This window comes from Trachurus trachurus (assembly GCF_905171665.1).
Source record: "Trachurus trachurus genome assembly, chromosome: 7".
Taxonomy (NCBI): Eukaryota; Metazoa; Chordata; class Actinopteri; order Carangiformes; family Carangidae; genus Trachurus; species Trachurus trachurus.
Window position 1 is genome coordinate 19083277 of NC_139901.1, and position 15965 is coordinate 19099241.

The window sequence follows — 15965 nt, forward strand, 5'->3', positions numbered from 1 at the left end:
CTTCGTCTGCTCTTACCTCTCCCCCCTCCCTCCCCTTACTATCCCCTCCTCCTGGGTCAACCAGCCTGTCCTCTAGGACTGAGGGTGGAGCGTGCAGCCAGGAGTGGAGGGAGGGTATTATACATATCTATGAAGTGTATGGGTGTGTTTATGTGTGTGTGTAAGAGAGAGAGAGAGAGTAGAGAGACAAAGAGAGAGAGGGAGAGTGGACTATGTCCATCTGCATGTGCACATGATGTGTGAGTGTGTATGCATAGTGAAAACTTGTTTTGAAGTTAATGTTCACTTCACTGTAGGTGTGTGTGTGGGTGTGTGTTGGTGTGTGAGGGACAGGGACTCATCTCCTCCCTTTGAAATGATTTATGCCCTGTATAAGTCATTGATACCTGCCGCCTGTGTGTTTACTCAAAGCCATGCTCTGTTTTGTTCTCCGCTCTCTCTCACCTTCCATCTCCTTTGTTGCTGCTGAACAAGGGCCGGTGCACTTCCTCCACCTATAGGAATGCCACTTGGCTGAGTCAGCAGGGCCACTGCAGGTCACGCCCTTGGAGTACACACAGAGCAATGAAGGTTAGTGCGCAAATAAAAAGAAAGAAAAAAAAAGCTGTCTTACACTTTTAATGTCAAAGCTCCCTGATGCACAAGGTAACATGTGATGGTGAAGAAAGGCGGCTGGCGTGCACACAGACGCTCAAAGGTGAACACAACGAGTGAATTCATAAATTCAGGCTCAAACTCTGAAAACACACTGGCAAAAAAACAAACTATGGAAATGGGGACGAGGCACCCAAATTTATTTTGACAGGTAAATTGCAGCTTCTTCTTCTTTTTTTTGCCCCCAAGCTACAGTTATAACAAGGCGACTGTTAGTTCACTGACATTTTAAAAGTATCATTCCCATTCAGTGGCCCCCATACACAACAGACCCACACACAGACAGCACATGGGGCACTCTCTGTCTGTCTAGCCCAAAGCCATTGATCTCTGGCAGAGACTGTGTCGTCCCATGATGTCAGAAATCCTGGCCGTCTCCCTGAGTGGTGGTGCCAGGTTCACATCAGATGTCTCCCCTAGTCAAACCATTTTATCCTGCTACTGGGGAGGTGGGGCCGTAAGCTCCCTGAGAATCACTCTAATGTAATTATCCTGGCTCCTCAGGTCTTAGAGGACGTTTTGTCGTGAAGCGGCAAAGCAGATCCAAAGCTAATCCACAATCCACTTTGTTCATTTAACAGCTAGATATGACAAGTGATGAGCAAGAGGGGAACGAGGGAGAAAATACATTAGTGGGGAAAATGTAATGACCATGAATGTGTGACAGACATGATTAATGGTTTTCCCACATTTGGTATGGGTTTAAAAGTTATGAAAACACAGCCTTCCAGGAGAAGACACCCTGTGTGAAATATTTGTTTTAGGAAAACATAGGCCTGAATTATTTTATAATTATCTATCATCAGGTAAAACATCAGAGCACCACTGAAGCTGAAAAGGAATGTGGAGACTTAAAATATCTCACTATGACAACCTTTTCCTCTGAGATTTCAGTTTGGACTTTCTCCCACATGTTGAGGCTTATTTTTATGCCAGAAATAAAAATGACAGCTGTTTTCCCCAGTGCGGTCTCCTCTGCAAAGTGACACTTCTCAGAGATGTCTTTATTCGAACAGGGTGTTGACAACTACAAAGAAAATATTGCATTAACGTTATATGAATCAGCCATGTGGTCAATCAAGGGCCCTCTTCTGCCTGGAGAAGAGAGAAAAGGAGACAGTCCTCCTGGAGTACACAGAACCTGGTCCAAAAGCAGTAACTCAATAAAGATCCGTTTTCAGTCCAAAGTGTTTGGCTTCATCAACACCTGACAGAGTCTGCAAACATCAGCCTCAGCAGAGAGAGATGAGGCTGAACTGAACGCTCACTCGCAGGGACAAGGAGTCCAACAAAGCCATTTGTCTTCCAGTGGGACAGCCTGAATTAGGCCGTCCCCCAGGATGAAGACTGCACTGAACACCTGGTCAGAAAAAAGTTGGCCCTGAAAAGTTAAGGAACATCTGACAGAAACATTAACTGTCAGCTGACCTATGAATAACACAGACAAATGAAGAATTTGAGACTCGTCCTGTGAACCTGTAATATCTAGGAAAAGATACAGTGGGATATTACTTTGCCAATAAAGTGCTGTTTTATTTCTATCAAAGGTCCTATTATGGCCATTATTCTGAGAGCTCTTTTCCATGGGATGCTACAAGCATGAATCACTTTGGTAAAGCTGTCACTGACCATTAAAAAGACACATTCCACGTCCATTTGGGCATGACGTTAACATGATTAGTCGGTCACAGAGGAGAGGCGTCTTCTATCTGACTAAAAGTGTCTATACAACAGTAGAGAACCACTTATTTTTCAGTGATACAAATACTATAATAACTTGCCTGTAGAGAGACACTTTAGCCACACACATATAGTCTCAGTTGCAATTATTCTGTCCACATGCACATGTGCATGTGTATGAGTGGTTGGAAGCAGTTCAGTTGTTGTGCTGTGACACATTCCTGTTGAATTTTTTAAATCTAATTTCCAACACTGCACATTACAAGCAAAATTACATTCACCTGCACTATGTTGAGGTGAGAACAGAAAGCACTGCATGTAAGTAAACATTATTTTTTTGTGTGTGTGAGAGAACCCATTTATTTTTAGGCTTTGTATTGTACTGTAGACTAGAGGAGAATGAGTTTACTGTGGCTACGATGAACCATCAATCTTTTAATGAGATAATCTAAAGTTTTGCATGTTTCTAAACTCCATTCTCTGAACTACAGATGTTAAGGTTAAAAGGGGAGTAAAGACACTTTTTTCTGATTAAGCACTTTGGCAGGACACCGAGCTGTTGTTGGGATTAAGTTTGAGGTCCTCCGGCTACAAGATGAGCTCTGTAAACAAAAGTGCCGCTGCTTGGAAGAGCAGCAGTTATGAATATGAGTTTTTGTTTAGTTTTTGTTCATTTCAGAAGACGGATCGTCCATGACATAATCTGTTTATGAAATTTGAAAGCATTAAGTGTGGAGTTGGGAATTAATTCATCATGTCATTGCAAACTCTGCATATAGTCAGTGTGATAGCCGTAGCCACTTTTCACAGAGGAACACAGCTATTATCTCCGAGTGCTTTGTCATTCTAATAACTACAGACGACATAGATGAATAAACTGAATTGGCAGACGTGTGATTCTCACTGCCAAGCTGGATGTTAATGGAGGTTTGTGAAGACAAATCTGGTCTTCACATAGACATATAGATCATGCAGGGTTGCCAGGTATAGGAAGATAAAGGTCTTTGGCCAACTATTACAAATTGCATAATTGTGGGCATCTATATGCAGGAGAGGAAAAGCGATAAGGGTGAAAAATGGCTAAATAAAAGTGCGTGGGAAAGTATGCCCGTCATATGTCATGCTCTGAGCCAAACAGGAGGATCGGGATTCATTAATTTTGGCTTGATTAACTCAGCCTATTTACGACTATTTATTTCCTCCACATCAGCTGTTAAAATGATTTCCTTTGATAGGTGGAGGTGTAGAGGTTGAAGCTTTCCTGCACAAAAAAATCTCAAAATTAGAATTTTCTATCAAACACATATGAAAATCAAATGAAACTGCATTTTAAATCAAATATAAAAATTACTTATTATTATTATTATGAAGCTGGGAAAGCAAACTGAAAGAAAACTGAATATCCTAGCAGCTTTTCACATTTTTATCATCTGTTCCTTCTCCTGTGTGTGGCCCCTCACTGGGTTTACTGATCTGTTTTTACTGCTCCGTCTCGTCTGTCAGATGGCAATGATGGATTTTCTGTGTGCACAGCAAACATACAAAAGGCACGGACAAAGGAGGTGTATACAAAAAAGTGCAAGTACAAAGTGAAAATACTGTCAGATGAGGAGACAACAGAAAAGAACGATGCAGAGAACACACGCAAAAGAAATGGAAGAAGACTAGACTGGGTCGAGACTGTTAAACAGCCGAGGCAACGGTTCTTTCATGAAATTAAGTCAGCATGAGGATGCTTTCAAAATGTTTTGTTATGATCCAGATCCACTAATGAGAGCCGTGTTTAAGGATGTGCCATGTCAACCGTCAATCAGTGAAGGCTGCAACAAAAACAAACTTTGAAAGCTCCCCGCCTGAGACTATTTTTTCTCCATCCTGCTTTCCTCTGTACACATTATTTGTCCATGCAGCCTCCCTGATCCTGCCTCTCCTCTGTGGCAAACAAAGTGGCTGGGAACAGGAAAAACAGGGTAGGCTGTAATTCAAGCGTAAAAGATGGATGGAAGGCATGTGGAATGGCAGATATCTCTGCATCCTGGAAAAAGGAAAACAGACACCATGAGGAGAAAGAATTAGGTGGATTAAGTGGAAAGGAAGGGAGTCGGAACAGAGTAAATTGAGTGGGGGGTGGACTATCAGTCAGTGTTTAGTGAAGAGAAACGAGAACACCAGTGATGTCACGGTGGAAGAAAGTGCACAGTTCAGGAGCATTGTGCCTGTGGTGTCTTGAACGTGATCGTCCAGAAAAAACAGGCTGTAAGCACAACGTGATGGATGTGGGAGGCAGTGTGTGTCGTGTGTGTGTACACAGAGCGTGTACATGAGTGAGCAGCGGAGCTCGGCGCATGTTTCCATGCACATGGAAGTTTGTTTAGAATAGTGTGAGTGTGAGAAGTGAGTATGCAGATGGAGATGCAGATGTGGTGAATAGCACTCTGTGCTCTTTGGGGGTCCCCAGGATAAACTGGCAGTGTCAAGATGTTTTTGCCCTCCACATTTCTTCCACTCTCTCAATGACAGCCAACACCCCCTACTGCATCTGGATGCACAGCCTGCAGTGTGCGTGTGTGCATGTGTGTGTGTGTGCAGCAGAGGATGCAGTGTGGCCATGTGTTGCATCTCTGTGGTCGATCTGAGAGTGTGTAAATGAATGAGCACATGAACACAGAGACTTTTAGGAACTGTGTATATTTGTGTATATTCTTGTGTCAATGCAGCAACACAATGGAAATTTCTGTCAGTCTGTGCAGACATAACTTGTGTTCAATTTCAGAGTTTAATTTGATTTCATCCTTCACTGTTTAATGCAATTTTTCTTCAGTTATACACATCCCATCCGCTACGGAGTCAGTTTTCTTGGTGCCTCTGGTAATATCACCAGCTGTCTACCACTTTGTTCCAGCCTGAATACTATTTTTGATGGAGTTATAACAATTTGCACTGATATTTATGAAAATGCTGCTATTGTAATGGATGTGCACTCACTCACCCATAAACGACGTGCTAACCCAATTGCTAAGTGGTTGTCAATCTCTTGGCGAAACTGATAGCATTGTCGCCTGCCGTGCAGGAGACCAGGGTTCGAACACCACCTAGGGCAGGCCATAAGAAACACAACGCAGAGGGCCAGATATGACATCGGCTACACTATGATGATAGGGACTGCTCTCAAGGGCAGTATGGAAATGTGCAATGACAATAAAAGCATCTAATCTATTCATGGTCCCCACATTATGAACCACGACTTTCTGTTTAAACCTGGCTGGTTGTGAAATGTCTTGAAATCCACTGGATTGATTTCCATGACATTAAGGACCGACACTAATGTTCATTTTAGGATGATAAGTGATCCTCTGACTTCTCATTTATCATCATTAATAAAACTGAAGATGTTTCCATCAGCAATATACTGAGTGCAGCTTTGCAGAGTCACTAGCATGGATATAGAGTACCTCATTTTGTATCTGTTTTTGCATGGATGTTATGTATACATTGTATAATCACATAACAAACCATTACCTAACCTTGAGGCCTTGGGATCCTGCATCAAAATCAACTTCTAGCAGTTTTACATTGATATTGTGTTCATGTGGTGCTTATTGCTCAATAAATTTGTCTTCGATGAAACACACACACACACACACACACACACACACACACACACACACACACACACACACACACACACACACACACACACACACACACACACACACACACACACACACACACATACAATGGCATACCTGGGATTTTCTAGCAAAGGACTAATAGTCACTTTCTGGTGCTCTAGGCAAAATATAATTAAGCTGCCATGTGTGTGTTCTGTACTTGATTGATACTTGGAAACAAAAAGGAGTGTATACACACGATGCACAGGAGTTGGAGGAGAAGGGTCACTAGGAGTCCATTAGCTCAATGCTTCTGTGGGGTCGCCTATTGCAGGTTAATCTGGCCACGTGTACAGTACCTGCACATCTGGATGCAGTGCAGGCTTTTAACAGTCAGGTATAGCAGTGAGTCGAGATAACAACCAGATGAGCTGCTGCTATTTGTTTAGACAGCTCTCCCTTAACACTGGAGCATCCCTCTGTAAACGCCAAAAGATGGAGTGAATGGGACAGTTTTACATAAACTGGAAAAAAAAGCTGAGGAGTTGTGGCTGGAAAACACACACACACACACACACACACACACACACACACACACACACACACACACACACACACACACACACACACACACACACACACACACACACACACACACACACACACACACACACACACACAGACAATGGAGTCGTATCATTTTTAGTTTGTGAGGAAGGAGTCAGACAAAGCCTGAGGAGAAAAACAAACTTTCCATCCGAGTGTTACAGTGAATGGAAGCAACATAAACAGCATCAGGAAAAGTAAATCCAGGCTGGAAATCATCTTTAGTTGTTTCATCCAAAATGGGCTGAGGGCAGAGGATGGATTGTAGCCCATATGGGAGCACATTAAAAAAACAAACACCCATTCATACTCCCTTAAAGGTGTTGCTTTCAATCAAAATGGGCATTTGTTTATGTCATACCAAGAAACCAACCTAAAGACACTGCCCAAATCCAAGGTGTGTGCTTGCGAGACACTGCGGGCATGTGCATGTTTGTACACATGTACTCTGGAGAATGCCCGTTTCCACGCACCTACTTATCATGCCCAGCTCTGCGTGCATGCGAGCCCTGACGTCATAGTGCTAATGATGATTATGATGATGGTGTTTATTTATCTGTGGAGGTGGAAAAAGGTAGATGGTGGTTTGAATGAGCGCAGTGTCAGGGGCTGCAGAGAGCCGGGTGCGAGCCAGGAAGAGCGAGGGAGCGAGGAAGAGGGAGAGTGGGGAAGAGGGGTGAATAGTTCTCTGTGTGGGGAGTGAGAGAAAAGAGAGAGCCTCTTGTGGTATGTTTACATGTCAATGCAGTTCCTCATCTGATTGATCGTATCTGTGTGTTTGTGTGTCTGAGGGTGGGTTTCCACATGCTATACGTCAAGTGTCATGCCATGATATGTTTCATGCGAGTAATATCATTCACTAACTGTTTGGACACTGTAAGTAATGTCTGGTCTATGGTAAGAGAGGGCTGAGTGTTAAAAGGCCTGCTGCTGGTTTTCCACCATTGTAATTTATCATGGCATAAACCTACAAACCACACCGGGAGCTTGGCTTTAGATGCTGCATTGGACCGAGAGACACCAGTGGAGGTGCATTTCAAGAAAGAGAGGAAAATCTGATGAGCTGAAGGGAAATTAAAGGTAACCGCAGGTAATAGCACCACAATTACCTGACTATATTTACCCAACTGTGGTTTGTTTGTATGCTTAATCCATGCTTTCCCAAATTGCACCAGCCACTACAATGCCATCATCCCCCCATAATCAATCTACTTAATTGGACGTATATGTTGATACGAGGGTGTTATCAGGAAACAAGCCATCACCAGACGCTCTCTGCTCCGCTTTGAAGCGTGGCTCAGTTAATGTGGGAACAATTGCTGTGAGTCCAAAGCGCAGATCTGAGAGTTTCCTGACTTTAAAGCCGCTAAGGAGGTGGTGAAATCAGGCTGGTTCTCATTATTGAAAAGGCAAAGAGGGGGAGGAATGGAGGATGTCTCAGGGATGGAGGGATAGGAGGACGATGGAGGACAGAGAGAACCACACAGACTATGGAGCTCACAGAATTTGTTTTTTAGCCTCAAGGAGGAAATTGTTTGGTCACGTAGTGGAAAATATCTGACACGATAAGCGAAGGCAGGAATTATGAGAAAAGGAATGAGGGTGATTAAAAAGGAGGCAGGCAAGCAAACAGAAAAACACGCACTCTGACATACACAAACAAACATGCATACTTAAAAGAGGGTGTTTAGGCGAGATTATGCTCATCTCCTGTTACAGTCAATGAAACTTTAAGTGTGTCAGTCACCATAGTGTCTGTGAGGTGTCAGGTTAGTGTCCCTCACATAGAGGCTCTACTCACTTCTAGTGTTTCTACTTTTGTGTGTGTTTTGGTACTCATCATTGCATTGTGTAGTTTCAACATATGAGGCAGACCTTCACCGTTGGTAATCTCGCCGTTTATTTTTCACATGGACTGACCTGGCAGAGGAATCAACATTACAGTCAGTCCAGTTCTTCTTCTCACACACACACACACGGCTGAAAAATGTAAAATGAAAATAAAGTGCAGGTTAGCTAACACGTGTAACCCTAGCCATTTTGTAAACAAAAATAAGAGAAAAACACCGTCAACTTTTTTATGAAAAAGGGTGCTCTACCGTTCGGGAGCTATATGCTTAAAAAACACAACGTAAACCACCCCTTAGTATTGAAACAATGGCGGAGCTCGTAGCTTGTGCACCTACCAGTAGACAGCAAGGACCATAGGGAAGGACCTACTGCTACTACCCCCCGGGGTGCACGACCCTAATCCACAGGGGTGCTGCATTTAATTACCATAGGAAAAACAAGTTTTTGTGTTGTGTGGTGAGTTTTTATGGCAAGTGGAATCAAATGACCTTTTAACTCCGTTACATGTGCACTGTGTCTCTATTACCTATTTCTGCCAGTTTAAGGAAAGCGTCACTATTTAAATGAATCTTGCACTGGTTGTTAATCAGGGTAACTTTGTTAGACCATGTCTAGACACAAACACACACACATGGTGTTCTATAACATCATGATCAACTGTCAGCAGATAACATACTTAAAAGAAAAGGCGGTGATGCCAGTCTCTGCTGTAATGTGACTGTGTTTACTGCACTGTTCCCATCTTCTCATGGAGTGTGACCCTGAAGTTCCCAGGGTAAGGACACTGAGTGGGCTGTGGAAAACCAGCAACAATTTGACCATTCATGCCATAGAAAGATCTCGATGCACCAGCTCCTCTTGCTCCTTTTTCTCCAGAGGTATCATTTCAATTCAGGAGTTTGGGGATGTTGGAACAAACTGTTTAATGTGGCATAACGGAGGTTGCATAAGTGGAGTGTACTGGCAACACAACGTGGTAGTGCAGGCTCTGCCTGGTCCTCCCTCCGCTACTGCTCGCTCTAGGCTCATGTGTTTATGATGACAGGCCTGTGACAGAGCAGTAATGACACTGCATCATCTGGCCAAATGGGAGGGATGACAGGTTTCAGTGACTGACAGCGGATTAACTGTTCTCTCTCTCCCACTTCCTTCCTGCTGTGATATCCACAGAGTCTTGTTAGTAGTAAATATCAAAGAATACATCTATTCTCCTTAATCCCCAAATCAATCTCTCCATTTTGTACTTAACTTAATTAATTATCTGTTTTATACTGTTATCTTAAATCTCTTCTACTCTTGTTAAGCACATTTATTGATCTCTGTTTATGATAATGTTGTAAACAAATGAGTTTGCCTCGCCTATAAAACCTATACACTGTACATTTGCTATGTTAGACTGGGATGCAGCCCTCACTTTAGAGTAAACCATCCCAGGGAGGCCCCCTGTCCTTCCTAGCTGTTTAGCGGATGTCTTGAGTACAATAGGTCATGTTGCATAGAGAGTAGCATAAACAACCCAGCCCGGCTCATAGGGTCATATGTTAGCCATCATGCAGGCAATTAGCCAGGGTAATTCAATAGTTATAAATACAAATTGCGTCATTTATCACTGATGTTGAAACATTTGCTCAAGACTGAAGACATCCTAAGGCAGAGCGTGTTGTTGAAGTCTAATAGTGGATCTTATTAAGTTTTTATGGGCATGTGTAGAACTGAATGGGTCTGAACAAGGGTGTTAAGAGACAAAGAAGAGTTATATTTAGGACAGTCATTGTGAGTCTACTGATAGTGGTTCAGTGGAACAGAGCAGGGATTAGGGCTGATTTCTGTATTATATTTCCGTGGAAAATGAGCCACTGATGCTGAGAGCTGACGGAGAATGCAAGGCATCAGAGCTTGGGTTTTATGATTGGCCTGACTTGCTGCCATTTAGTGTCACTCCACAGTCAGTTTCTCTCCAGCGTTTTCAAATCCACCTGCCCCCCCCCCACCCCCACCCCCCATGCAGTCTTTCCTGAACCCAAATCTTACAAAACACCTTGCAGAGAAACACATAAACACACAGCTTGTCTGAGGATTCTTTCCATGATTTCAAGTAATCATTAATAGTTGATATTTTAGTGCTGAGAGTGGAGAAGAAATGTTTTTGGCTTGTAGTTGCTGAAAGAAGCCAGAGCACCACGCGGTAAGTACCGTGCAAAATCAGCGTGACCTTATTCTGCTAAAGTTAGTGTGGGGTCAGTGAGCTGGCAAAATAGATAAGTGCTTTATCTTGTGCACAGACTAAACTCTAAACACTAGAGCTTTCAAGACGCTACAACATACAGCAAGTGCCTGGTAAAATTACGGCATGAGGTCATAGAAAAATCTGAGAAATGAATCCATATGTTGAACGCAGCCTACCTCGAGTTGGGCTCTGTCCATTGTTTTTCTAAGATTAGGCAATAGGATGATAGGAAGCCACGGATAACACCAGTGAAGGAGCTTTGAAGTGGGTTAGGGGAAGGGGCCGGGCAGGTATGTGCACTTGAAGGGTTGCTGAAAGAAACATCAGGTCAGCAGCAGTGAAAGAATGTGAGAAAAAAAAAACATAGCGAGTGCCGAACCCTAAACCTCGATGCCAATAACAACAGTGTTTTTCTTGGGGATATGAATGTTAAGAATCATGCATTTCAAAATCCACTTTGTTTATTGGTTTACAAAAGACATATAAGGGCAAAATAGCCTACTGTGTGTCAGCAAACCTGCTTGAGCCTGTTTTTCCGTCTTCATTCCTTCACGACTCTTTCAGCTGTTCCATAAGATACAATCAAAAGAAGGATAAAACTTGGAAATGAAAGTAGAACTCAGAGGAAATTTTAGTCTTGAATTTTTAACTGAGAAATGCATCCAAAGTGATAAAACCTAATGGCAGTGCATCAGCTGAGAACACTCAGAGACACAGGGTGCTTATTGTTTCATTCCCTGTGGCTTTACCCTACAGTCTGACTAAGCTGGAGCTCTTAGAAGATAAAAGGCAAGATAAAAGAGAAGATGGAAGCTGGGTCATTGCTAGACTGTCTCCTCATATCTTCCTTGTCTCAGGAGGCTTTTCCGTGGGTCACATTGGGCATGTCATTGATTGGCCTGCCCTGAGGTCAGATGTGTTCTCGCTGCTTGTTAAAATCACACTGTACTTCCTGTCTGCAGTCTCCCAGCTGATTCACCAGGATTGAACACGCCACAAATTCACTGCTGCAGCCACCAGTTACATTCCTCTAGATAGTGGAAAAAGCAGTAAACACAATTGCACTGTCATTAGTTCATATTCAATACAACTTAACATAATTTAACAGGAGTACAGTCTGCCACAGACACTCACTTCATGATGATGATGATGATGATAAAGATTTCAAATTCCATTCAGGAACCAGACGACATTTATGAAAAACAGCACAAGACAAAAATCCCGCTGAGCTGCCACGGTGAATGCAGAAATATAATCAAAGCTGTGTTTTCTGGTGGATTTGCAGAAGTCTGTTTCCATCAAATCTCTTTAGAAATGCTTCACCAGACAACAGTCGGGACGCAGACATCCAAGACACGGGAGGGAGGCGGGGGTCACAGTAGATAGAAATCAGGAAATAGTGCCAGATTATATGAGACGGAAAAAAGGGAGTGACTCAACGTAAAATGCATGGGCCATTTCTTAAAACAGCTACTGTTATAGGTTGAAGATATGAGCAATAGTAAAAAGGTTTTGGCTTAAGGGTAATAAGAGGATACAAAATTTTGATCTTTAAAAATGTGTCACTTTTGGGAGTTACACAGGGATTGTAGAAGTCTTTTCGCTTGACATATTTACTCTCTTGATAGCATGTGTCTGGCAACAGGTGGGAGCTGGTCCAGGCCAGCTCGAGATGATCGGTCATTGTGCGCACAGTGCTGCCTCACTGGACATGGAAGAGATTTATTAGATTAAACTAAGTGAGTGTCGCTGGGAAATATTCTTTGTTTTGGCAACCGAGAGAACACACTGTTTTTGAACTGGTGAACACAGAGCTGGAAAGTGGGGGGTTGCCGAGTTGTCAAAGTGCCAGCACGCTCCAATTTCAGGGGAGCAGAGTTGTAATGACATCAGGGCAGTGTAATGCAGGTTGTCATGATCGCAGCATGCTTGCCTTGATGTAATGTAACTCTGGCAGTACCCCCTGAACTCACTGCAAGGGCACACAGTAAAACACTGAGCAGCTTTAGAGATAGAGAGATCCAAAGAGAGAAGATTGAACATGAGAGAGAAAGAGAGAGAAAGAGAGCAGGGGAAATATTGGCAGGAGCGGGAGACGGGTTTCAGATGGAAAATAAAACATGTCAATAGCCAATCAATCACTGCTTTTATGTCTCCTTCCCCCTCCCCTTCCTCTCCAGTGTAAATGTCGCCAAAGTGCTGCAGTGATCTCGACTGTTTCTCTCTGATGAAAGGCAACATATCAGCGTTCTCAGAAAACCCAGCTATAGACGCACAAGCCCACTAATATATCATAAACATAAAACCAAACAGAAATAGCTCACAGGCTCCCCTCGCGCTCACTTTGCCAAGAGGCTTTCAGTGCCGGGGAGAGGGGGGGAAGACTGTATGAGGTAGCTGAGGGAAAGTGAGCAAGACAGACAGGTTCCCATTTAGACACAATGCAATAAAGCACCCCACACACACGCTACAGTAACTTGTGTCCCCCACCACCGTCCCACTGGACCACTGACAGGGCAGGATATCAGGGCATGGCTGCACGGAAAGCGCTGGCTCATGTAGCACAGGTGGAATCAGTTTCTCTGCTTGGAACTACCATCTTGGCTGCAGAAAAAGCATGTGCAGATTTGCACAAATATTTAAGACATATGGATACATACAATCATATCCATACCAGTAGGCACATGCACTTCCACAAATAGCACTGCCTGAAGCTTCACATTTCCTCCCCTATAGGGATAAAATAGAAAGCACTGTGGACATACATGCATACATACTTTTACAAGGCAAGAGTTGAGCACTGAAGTCACAACAAGCATGTGTGTTTCTTTTCAAATACACAACTATGTTTTGAGTATGAGTGCAGAGTGGGGGGCTTAAAGCAGTGTTGGGGTGGCCAGATTGGTCAGATAAGATGGACTGTCTAACTGCTTGACCGGGGTTCATGCACCACACTGGCCTGCACATTCTCACTGGACGAGTCCTTGCGCAAGACACGGCAAATGCATAAGCTGGAGGATTCTGCTCTGCAGGTGGACCAGCAATGAGTTGTTAAGCAACCACAACAGAATATGGAAAAACAGACATTTTGTGATGGGGAGTGATAAGCATCTTATGACCTCACTCGGTGGTATCCCTCTGGTGTGAAAAACAACTCTGTAAAAAAAAAAACAAGTGTGCAGCTCCTGATAAAGAGACAGCCAAGAGTCTGATGCTTTATTGGCTCCTTTCATTCTGAAAGATAAGGTGATGACGAAGTGTTTCAACAACTAACTGTGCCATGAACTCCATGTCAAACTATATTACCCATAGTATATAATATATTGTTCCGCTGACTCCTAACCAGACCCTCGCCTTCCTACCCACCATCGATAAGCCCCGTTATCCCGGCTGTCCCCCTTGTCCTCCAGCCACGTCCACACAACTCTCTCCTCTGCATTCCCCTGCGTGGATTCTCTTTGACCTCTTTTTTCTACATCCATTCCTGCCAAGCTAATATCATCACTAAGTTCTTCCAACAACCTCTTCATAATTCATCTCTGATTAGTTCTGTCACAAGAGGAAGACACTGAAAATCCCTGTGAAGGGAAAGTCAGGGGGACACACAGGGAGCCCAAAACACACACAGTCAGTCCGGCCCCGGTAATGGAGAATTGTTGACCGTTGACGTAGCTTAATGTAGCTAAGCCGTAGCTGTGGGGGGAAAAGCCCCATTAACAGAGAGCAGAGCTGGCTGACTGGATGCAGCTGTGCTCAGCATCAGAAGGAAGTTGATTGATTACAATCACCTGCACTACGTAGCATAGCTGAGCTGGTCAGCATGAGAGAGGGCGGCATGTTCATAAGTCATGGAAACTATACAGTACCTGCAGTATCTTGAGTTACACTGCACTAATTGTGTGAGTATGAAATAATGACAGAGGGGGAGAAAGAATAGCTGGGGAGGACTCTGGAAATCATCAGGAGCAAGTTAGAGCAGAATTATGACCTATAGCAAAAAGGTTTTCATATCAGTGTCATATCTTGTGGTTAGACCCAAACATTTCACAAAAGCATTTGTCTTAGAGAGGCATATGAGAAATATTAAAAGGTGGTGTTTCCAAGAGACATGAGGAAGAAAGGAATGGAGGAGGTGAAGCAGCAGAGCAGAAAAGAAGAAAGAAAGAAATTCTGGCCTGGTAAACGGTGAGCGCTCCAAACATGACACGTCCATATGAGTCTAAGTGATATAACAACAGTCTGACATTTGGAGAGAAATTAAATAGTTTCACAGAATTCCCTTTCATCAACCTGATCAGTCAACTGTGTCTATTGGCTGTATTTAAAAAAATATCTGTTCTACTACCATGCTGATGGTTTGGGGTTAATATACCCAGGAAAGGTTTGAGACGTGTGTGTTCAGCCCAATACAACAAAGTTTAAAATTTAGTTTGTGCGCAGTATCAGACAATCTCATTAGGTTCGACAGCAACATCTCTGTTCAGAGACAGAATCTATTTTTACTCTGGAGAATCACAACATGTTGAAAAGGAACTATTCTTATTAAATAGTTAACAGATAGGTCTGCAGATTAATTATACTTTAGGAGACACTGAATTTTTGGAATGACAAACATGTGATGAATTTTCCAAATGTAATTTTTCAGTACTGAGAGAAGCACAAACACATTTCAACTGACCTACTTTAAACTGGGATGGCAGAATAACTGTCAGAGATAAGTAGTTCTAAAACTGGGCACATGAAGCGAAAGCTATCTGCATGGTGAAAAAGTTTTTTTTGTTTGTTTATTTTTTGTGAGATCGGGTTAAGGCAGCTCTTGCAGTAAAAAAAAAAAAAAAGAAAAAACGCTGGGCCCCTTCACAGGTTTATACAGGGAGTGAATGGTGGCCTATAAAGGTCAAGTGGCCAGCAGTTTGTTGCAACATCTCCCTCTCTCTCCACAAACGTCTGACCATCTGCCTCATGGCATGGCTCCAGCAGAGGCTCGGGGGGGGGGGGGGGGGGGGGGGAGGCAGAGCAGCTCCCGAGGGGGTGGGGTGGTGGGGGTGAGGGGGGGTTATAACTCCATCTACAGTGATGTGATGTATGGTGAGGTAAACAACTCAAGTGGAGTTGGATGATGAGAAAAAGCTGGCCCAGAGCGAGGAACCTCTTGCAGAAAATATAACAAATAAGAAAAGAAAAGAAAGACTGATTCCAAATTAAATGGAGCGGAGACATTTATGAGCCAGCTCAACGTCTCTGTGGAGAGAATAACTGACTTGAATGGAGAGGGAAAAGAATGGTTAAAAACAGCCAATTGGCAGAGGCCAAGATACACATGTAGTAATTCCCTG